We start from the raw sequence: 8,224 nt of genomic DNA, 5'->3' as shown, positions 1-8,224 counted from the left end.
TCTCTCTCAGAACTGGTAAGTTGGAAGTGTAGGTTTGTTCTGATGGCTCTCTCCACGAATGAAGAGGAGGTGGAGGGGTATATATAGCCTCCACACAAAATCTAACCGTTACACACAATTTACCAAACTCGGTGGGACCGAATCAACAAACTCGGTCGGACCGATTTAGCAAATCTAGTGACCGTTAGGATTTTCGGTGGGACCAACATGCAACTCAGTAGGACCGATATGGTTAGGGTTAGGGCATAACGTAATCTCGGTAAGACCGATTACACAAACTCGGTGAGACCGATTTTGGTAATTAGATAACCAGAGAGTTGGTCAGGCAAACTCGGTGGGACCGATTACTCAAACTCGGTGAGACCGATTTTGGTAATAAGTTAACCAGAGAGATTGCATTGTAATCTCGGTAGTACCAATTGCTCAAACTCGGTGAGACCGATTTTGGTAATGGACATACACAGAGAGATTACAATCCCATCTCGGTGAGACCGAGATCCCTATCGGTGAGACCGATTTGTCTAGGGTTTGTGGCAGTGGCTATGACATCTGAACTCGGTGGCGCCGGATAGAAAGAATCGGTGGGGCCGAGTTTGACTTTAGGTTTAGGTCATATGTGTGGAAGTGGGAAAGTAGTTGAGGGTTTTGGAGCATATCACTAAGCACTGTGGAGCAAGAAACTCATTAAGCAACACCTCATCCCTTCTTGATAGTATTGGCTTTTCCTATAGACTCAATGTGATCTTGGATCACTAAAATATAAAATGAAGAATCTTGAGCTTGAAGCTTGAGCCAATCCTTTGTCCTTAGCATCTTGAAGGAGTTCCCACATCCTTTAGTCCATGCCACTCCATTGTTGAACTTATCTGAAACATACTAGATAAAAGTGTTAGTCCAACAAGAGATATGTTGACATTAATTACCAAAACCACCTAGGGAGCACTTGTGCTTTCACACTTGACATGCGACATGTCGCGGTGACCGTTGCCCTTGCCGTTTTGCGGTTTGCCGCGGCCTTTCTTGCCGCTGCCGCCGCCGGAGCTAGAGCCTTGCTCCTTGATCTTCTTGTCGCGCGTGATCCATTCCTCCTCCGCGAGGAGAAGTTGGGACCCTTCTCCCTCCGAGGAGCCGCCCCCGTACCGCTTTTAAGCAGATGTGAGGCGGCCGATCAGCTCCTCCACGGACAGATCTTCGAGATCGAGCAGAGTCTCGATCGAACACGCTATCTGCAAGTATTTAGAGGGAACGACATTGAAGATCTTTTCTACAACCTTTACCTCCTCCACTTTGTTGCCCAAGGATCGCAGATTGTCGGCGACGCTCGTGGCGCGGATGGCGAAGCTGTCGAGCGTCTCGCCGTCCTTGAACGCGAGCGCCTCGAACTCCTTGCGGAGGCGCTGCGCCGTCGCGTTGCGCGCGCGGTGCACCCCCATCTTCATCAGCTTGATCGCCTCCCACGCCTCAGTGAAGGTGTCCTTGGTGGCGAGGATCGGCACCAACTCCGGTGGCACCGCACGGATCAGTGCCAATAGCGCCGCCATGTCCTCGCGATCGCCCGGCTCTCCCATGCCGGACGTGGCCTCCCAGAGACCCTGCTCGGGCAGGTTGGTTTTCATCACCTGCGCCCACTCGATGTAGTTCGTCGATGTCAGCGTGGGGTAGACGATGTGGGAGCTCGCGCCGGCGTCGCGGATCACGCGCTCGTGGACGACGACCTCGTTGACGCCCTTCCGAGGCACGCTCCTCCCGTGCGGCCGCGTCGACGGCGTCCGTGTCGGCGACCTCGTTGGCGACTTGCCCCCCCCCCCCCCCCGTTTCCCCCGACTCTCCATCGTTGTCGCTGCCGGCCATGGCGATCCAGGAACCACGCGAATGCTGCTCTGATGCCAATTGTCGGACAGCGGCAGCAAGATCGTTTGGATTCAGAGAGAAGATTAGGTTTTTTGTGTTGCGTTCAACCTGCAACTTTTCTCGTTACTCTTCTCTGTTATTTATACTGCGATTACAGAAAGATAAGGAGAGTGATCCGAGCTTCACGGCCGTGCCATCCCGCGTCCACTCGCCACATCCCATGACGCCGCCATGCTTGCATGAGCTCGTGCCATCCCACGGTGCGCGCATAGCGGCCTAACTAACTTAGCTAAACAAACTAAGAATCGGTCAGTGCACAAACAGGCTCATGCACTGGTCAGTGCACAAACAGGCTCATGCACTAGCCGTTTTATTCCTAACTGAATTTAACTGACGACTAAACTAGGCGCAGGATTACAGAGACAACATCCCTCCCCGTCCCTCGCGAGCTTTCTCCGCTGCCGGGATGTCCTTCGGCGCCCCCGCCATTGCCGTTCGAGCCCGCGGCTCGCGGACACCACCGAGAAGACCGTGGCACAGTTGGCCATCAGCTCAAGCAGTAGCTCATCCCCCTGTGATCGCCAAAGTCGTTGGTCGTCACCTTCATCGGCTGGCTCTCGATGCTGGCAGCTTCCCCGACCGGCTCTCTTATGTCCGGCTCCATCGACTGCTAGGAAGTTTTTGGTGGGCGTCGCTAGCCAGCCGCGCAGCGTTCGGGCTCGTCATCGTGCACTACCGCCAGGGGGAGATTAAATTACTCAAAACCACCTTATTTGTGGCTGGGGTAATGGACTGCCACCGTTTTTGTCAAAAAAAACCACCAACTATACGGCAAGTGTGTGCGTTACCTCGTTCTAACAGCGTGGATGAGGGCCCACGGGGGCGCGAGGGGCGCGTGGAGAGGGAGCAGCGGAGCATCTCGGCAGATTTTGGGCGAGAATGGAGGAGGGTTCTGGGCATGAAATTTCGGGGAGCGAGCGTGTGCGAAGAGTGCCGCTGTGGAGGACCTGGTTCACCGAATGCCTTGTGGAGAATTATTCTTTTGTTTTACCTGGCCAGCTGTCTGTTTGAATCCCCTGTGTGGGAAATACAGTATGATAGAAATGGCGGTCTAAAGTAATACTGGGCTGTTCTACAGCCCAACAGCCCATGTCGACATCACTTAACATTTTTATGCCATGGAACAATTGATTTTCCATAGGAAAGGAACCAATAAATTCTCAAACGTAGAGTATTTTTCCAGCCATTACAGTCTGCTCTCACAAGATTTAGAGCACTCTTTCCGTTTTTATTTACTCCTCATATTAGGTGCGTCTAAAGTCAAACTTTATATACTTTCAACAAGTTTGTAAAAGAAAAATATCGGCATATACAACATCAAATATATATCATTGAATTCATCGTTGCATATATTCTCATATCATATAAATTTGTTACTGTAAATGTTCATATTCTTTTCTACAAACTTGATCAAACTTTATAAAGTTTAACTTCAGACAAAGCTAATATGCAGAGTAAATAAAAACGAAGGGAGTACGTACTGTATACCTTATCATCAGCATGCAAATAACTAGTACTCCCTCCGTCCGAAAATACTTATCATCAAAATGAATAAAAAGGGATGTATCTTGAACTAAAATATGTCTAGATACATCCCCTTTTGTTCATTTTAATGACAAGTATTTCCGGCCGGAGGGAGTATGAGCCAAAAACAGTTCGTTCAACCATATCGTACTCAGATACTCCCTCCGTCCCATAATATAAGAACGTTTTTGACAATAGTGTAGTGTTAAAAACATTCTTATATTTTGAGACAGAGGGAGTAACTGCTAACCGCATAATCTAAGAAAAACAACTAAACGTTAGTCGCATTAACATTTCACAAAGATAAGCACGACGTAGTGCAAGCAACATTGCATTTCCGAGGTTTGCTAAAATAAAAATGCCGCATCTCTGAGATGGTTCCATCTAACTTGCTGATGGAATGCACATCCAACCGGTTTGCGCTTTAGAAAGATCCAAAGATATAGGAAAACATTGGACAATCTCAAACAGAGCACTGCACCGGCCAACAGAACAAGCCCAAAATTACCCCAGAATTTTCCCAAGAGAGTCCATGTCCTTCAGGTGCTAGCATCAGCTTTGGTGGCAGCCAATTTCAAGGAACCTGCAAGGCCAAAGAGTAATCTTATGTAAACAGAAACGCTCTAACGTCTCCTCGCGGATACTTTAGGTTATTCTCCCTCGTTCCTAAATATTTGTCTTTCTAGAGATTTCAACAAGTGACTATATACGGAGCAAATTGAGTAAATCTACACTCTAAAATATATACATCCGTGTGTGGTAGTCCATTTAAAATCTCTAAAAAGACAAATATTTAGGAACGGAGGGAGTATGAACTAGTACTTGCTAATATTTCAAATTTCATGATAACAATCAATTTGCAGCATGCTCACTTGTAAGAAATGGCAACATACTTCAGTTCAGTCTTCATTAGGTGATAATCAGTCCCTGTCTGCATGAACCAGCGTGGCGGCCCAAGTGTTCCTTCCGGAATTGGTCTTCTTGCTCGAAAGGGACCCTTCAATCATGTTTGAACGCACAAGAACTTAGAAAAAATGACAAAGAACAAAGACAGTAGTATATGTTCCTTAGTTACAGTAAGAGTTCAATTGGAAAACATATTTTAGCATTTAACAGGAAAATCATATAGATATACGTTGACAATAGAGGAGCAAAACACTTTTTACATCAAACAAAATCCCATACCAATGCAATAAAAGAGAAGATTATCTAGCAATGCCAAATTCCACTAACTTCAGTGCTGCAATCAAAGGAAAAACTTACTGCTAACAACGGTCAATTTATTTCAGCGGTGTATGAGCCTATCGGCAATGAAACTCTACACAACATTTAGGTTGCCACTGATGATAAATGAAACACTGGTTTCAGTACTTTCAAATTCAAATGCAGTTGGGTTGTATCGACAAAACATGATGCAATGTAGTATGCACAAGAGGTGTCAAAGCAATGTTAAACAAAGATCTATGCAATCTGACAATTATAGATCAGCACTTAATTACAGTAAGATTTGAATTGGAAAACACAGTTTAGACATTTAACAGGACAATTGCATAGGTATATCTTGACAATAGAGGAGCCAAACATTTTTTACATCATACAAAGATCTCATACGAATGCAGTAAAGAAAATCAGATTTTCTAGCAGTTCCAAATTCCACCTTCAATGCTGCAATACTATAGAAAGGCTTACTGATAATAACGGCCAATTTAATTGAGGAATCTATTAGCCTATGGGCAATGAAACTCTCCACCACATTTAGATTGCCACTAATGATAAATGAAACACTAGTTTCAGAACTTCCAAATACAAATGCAGTTGGTTTGTATCGACAAAACATGATGCTATGCAGTATGCACAAGAGATTTCAAAGCAATGTTAAACAAAGATCTATACAATCTGACAATTATAGATCAGCACTTTGATATTCAATGATCAAACAAGCATGTTAATGGAGCATAAATGTACCTGCACAGGGGATGTAGCTGGACCCTAGCCATGTTGGGAGCGTGCAGGGCACAAGAAAACCAGAGGGGCACAGGGTTTGATCGCCGGCTCTTTCTGGAAGATACCGGCCCCCTAAGCTTTTCCCCTTAGCCATGTCCACAACAATAAGAAAGCGACCATAGATGAGGTACAGAAAGTTCGCCTGGAATGGATCGATGGCGGCAATGCACGGTATGTGGTCCTCCAGAACTTTGCACCTTTCAGGGAGAACAGGATTGAATGCTACCTTGTGCTCTTAGACACCTTCTGGTCGAGCGAGAAGGAGCTGCACACGAATGGCTTCCTGCTCTTAGACACCTCCACGTAGCGCAGCTTCCCCTCGCTCACCCCCAGACGACGGTACCTGCCCAGCACCGGCGTCCCGGCCAGGTCAATCAGGTCAGGCAGCACGCTGGCCGGGGGCAGCTTGACGAAGCGATGCTCCGGCTGGTCGCTGAAAGGGTCGACGGAGTAGACGCCCCAGGTCGGGTCGAGCCACCACAGCCGGTCGCCGAATGCCACCACCTCGAGGTTCGGGTCTATGCGCATGTCCCGGCTAGCCGGCACCGTGGACGGGCCGGCCAGCCGCCGCTCGTCCCACTTCCCTGTTTCCGACAGGAACCGGCACACGACGGGGTGGTCCGCTCCCCCGCGGCGGCTGCGGCTGAGCTGAGCGACCACGTACCTGTCGGGCGGGCCGCGGGAGCCTTCGGAGTGGGTGAGCAGGCCGAAACCCGTGGAGCAGCCTGCGGTGGACGACCTCGCGAACTCCGCGCCCGGGGCAGGGAGGCGGACCAGCTGGCCGCTGAGCGGGTTGCAGACGAAGCGCGCGACGTCCGGCTCGCCGGCGTACCCGGCGGCGGCGTCGAACTCGGCCAGCCAGCTGGGGCGGAAGGTGCCGTTGACCGGGGCGCGGCAGCGGGCGTCGGAGAAGTCGAGGAGGAGGAGGCCGTCGGGGGTCGCGGCGCGGACGGCGCCGGCGAAGAAGTCCGCGGCGTCGCCGGCGTCGGGGACGACGAGGTGGGCGGGGACGGAGAGCTGGGCCCACAGGTCCTCGTGGAGGTCGAGGGACGCGCGCGACGGCGCCCCCGACGCGTCCAGCGCCGGCTTGGTGTAGAGCATGGCCCACGGAGGGGGCGAGGAGGCCGCCGCGGCCGTGCAGAGGGAGCGGCGGAGGGGCGCCGCGGCGGCGCCGGCGAGGCGTCGGAGCATTTCGCTCGTTGGGGTGGAGCAGAGGGGAGAGGGTTTTGCGATTCTGCTTTGCCCGTGAGCGGTGGCGTGGTGGGGAAAGAAGGAAGGGGGGGTTTGGTTGGTGCACATGGACTCGATCCATGCGGCCTTGACAGCTTTAGCCAAAAGGAAGGCTCACGTCCAGCCTTCTCCGGTTGAAGCAGACAAGACGACAGAGAGAAGCTGTGTTTGAACTCCTGTTTCAGATTTACTACTACGTAGCAAAGTGCCCATATGCTTTGAACTCCTGAGGTAAATCAATAGATACTCAGGAACTTAAAAATCAACTTCATACTTCAAGAACAACTTCAAGCCGCAAAAAGGTCTTATATTTAGTTACAGAGTTTGTAGTTTATAACCACCGGGATTTCTTAGGTTTCATCTTGATTTAGGTTGTATAACATTGCAAGACTGTTAAAAGACTTGGGCTGTGATCAAAGTTGATGTTACGGCTGCAGCTGCAATCCACAAGCTGTTCTTGGCAGGCTCAGTCAGACTGATCATGTTTATCTCGAAAAACCAGGATGCATGCCTCATCAAAGATTTCTGCCCAACTTAGTATACAGTATCCCCAAGATATGCTCCAAACTTCTTGCTGTCATGCTTAGTGTGTGCATGGGAGAGCTAGTGCATATAAACCAACTGCCTTTCATTAAGGGCAGGTATACTATATATCCATAAAAAAAATTATGCTAGTTTGTCAGGTGGCAAAGAAATTACATCGCCGCAAGGCCAAGGGTGTATTGCTGAAGCTGGATATCTCACGAGCGTTTGATTCGATCTCTTGGTCCTTCTTGTTTGAAGTGTTGCGTGCAAAAGGGTTCCCAGAGAGACGAAGATGTTGGATTGCCACCTTGCTCAAGACGACCAGCACCCGCGTGCCTATGGTTTTGCATCTAAGAAATTTATGCACACACATAGATTGTGTCAGGGAGATCCCTTGTCGTCATTGTTTTTCGTGATAGCGATGGATGTACCCACACTACAAAATTTGCTCTATTCTGCGACGTTTCACTTGTGTCACGTAAAACTGTTTTTTGTCACGAAAAAAATATACTGGTGATGTTTCCCAGCCGTCACCCCCACCATCATTGAAGCGTCGTCATAAAAAACAAAATGTTGACAGTACCACTTTCTCCGTCACGCAAGATCATGTCTTAGGTGACGAACCCAAATTGATCTCCGAAGCTTGCTTAATGTCAAACCATAAGGTATTGTTAAGAATGGCCATTCCTAATTTTTTAGATGCACCTTAAGGTACATGCACAAACTGTATTAAGAATTGAGTGCTTCTTATTAGCAGGTCAAAATCTGGTAATAGACAAATAATCATCACCTAGAGAGATATCAAAGAAATCTGAAATATGGATCCATATTTGTTTAGCTATTACCACACATTCAAAGAAGAGATGTTTGATGGATTCATCCTCAGAACAGAACATGAAAAATGTGTTACATTTTGATACGTGGACGCATATTACAACATGATGATACAAAACGACCTATCGCTGACCACCCTGCACACCGGTTCTACTTTTGGACTGCTTTATTGTGTTGTTATATCAAATTCAAGACA

General features: G+C 48.5%; 1 pseudogene; it reads right to left on the bottom strand.

The window, feature by feature from the left end:
* Positions 1 to 3,616: 3,616 nt before the first annotated feature.
* LOC123093894 (uncharacterized) lies at positions 3,617 to 6,722 on the bottom strand (annotated as a pseudogene).
* Between the last annotated feature and the right edge of the window lie 1,502 nt (positions 6,723 to 8,224).

The sequence above is a fragment of the Triticum aestivum genome, chromosome 1B (genome assembly GCF_018294505.1).
Source record: "Triticum aestivum cultivar Chinese Spring chromosome 1B, IWGSC CS RefSeq v2.1, whole genome shotgun sequence".
Classification (NCBI taxonomy): Eukaryota; Viridiplantae; Streptophyta; class Magnoliopsida; order Poales; family Poaceae; genus Triticum; species Triticum aestivum.
This window is presented reverse-complemented; position numbering and strand designations above follow the sequence as displayed.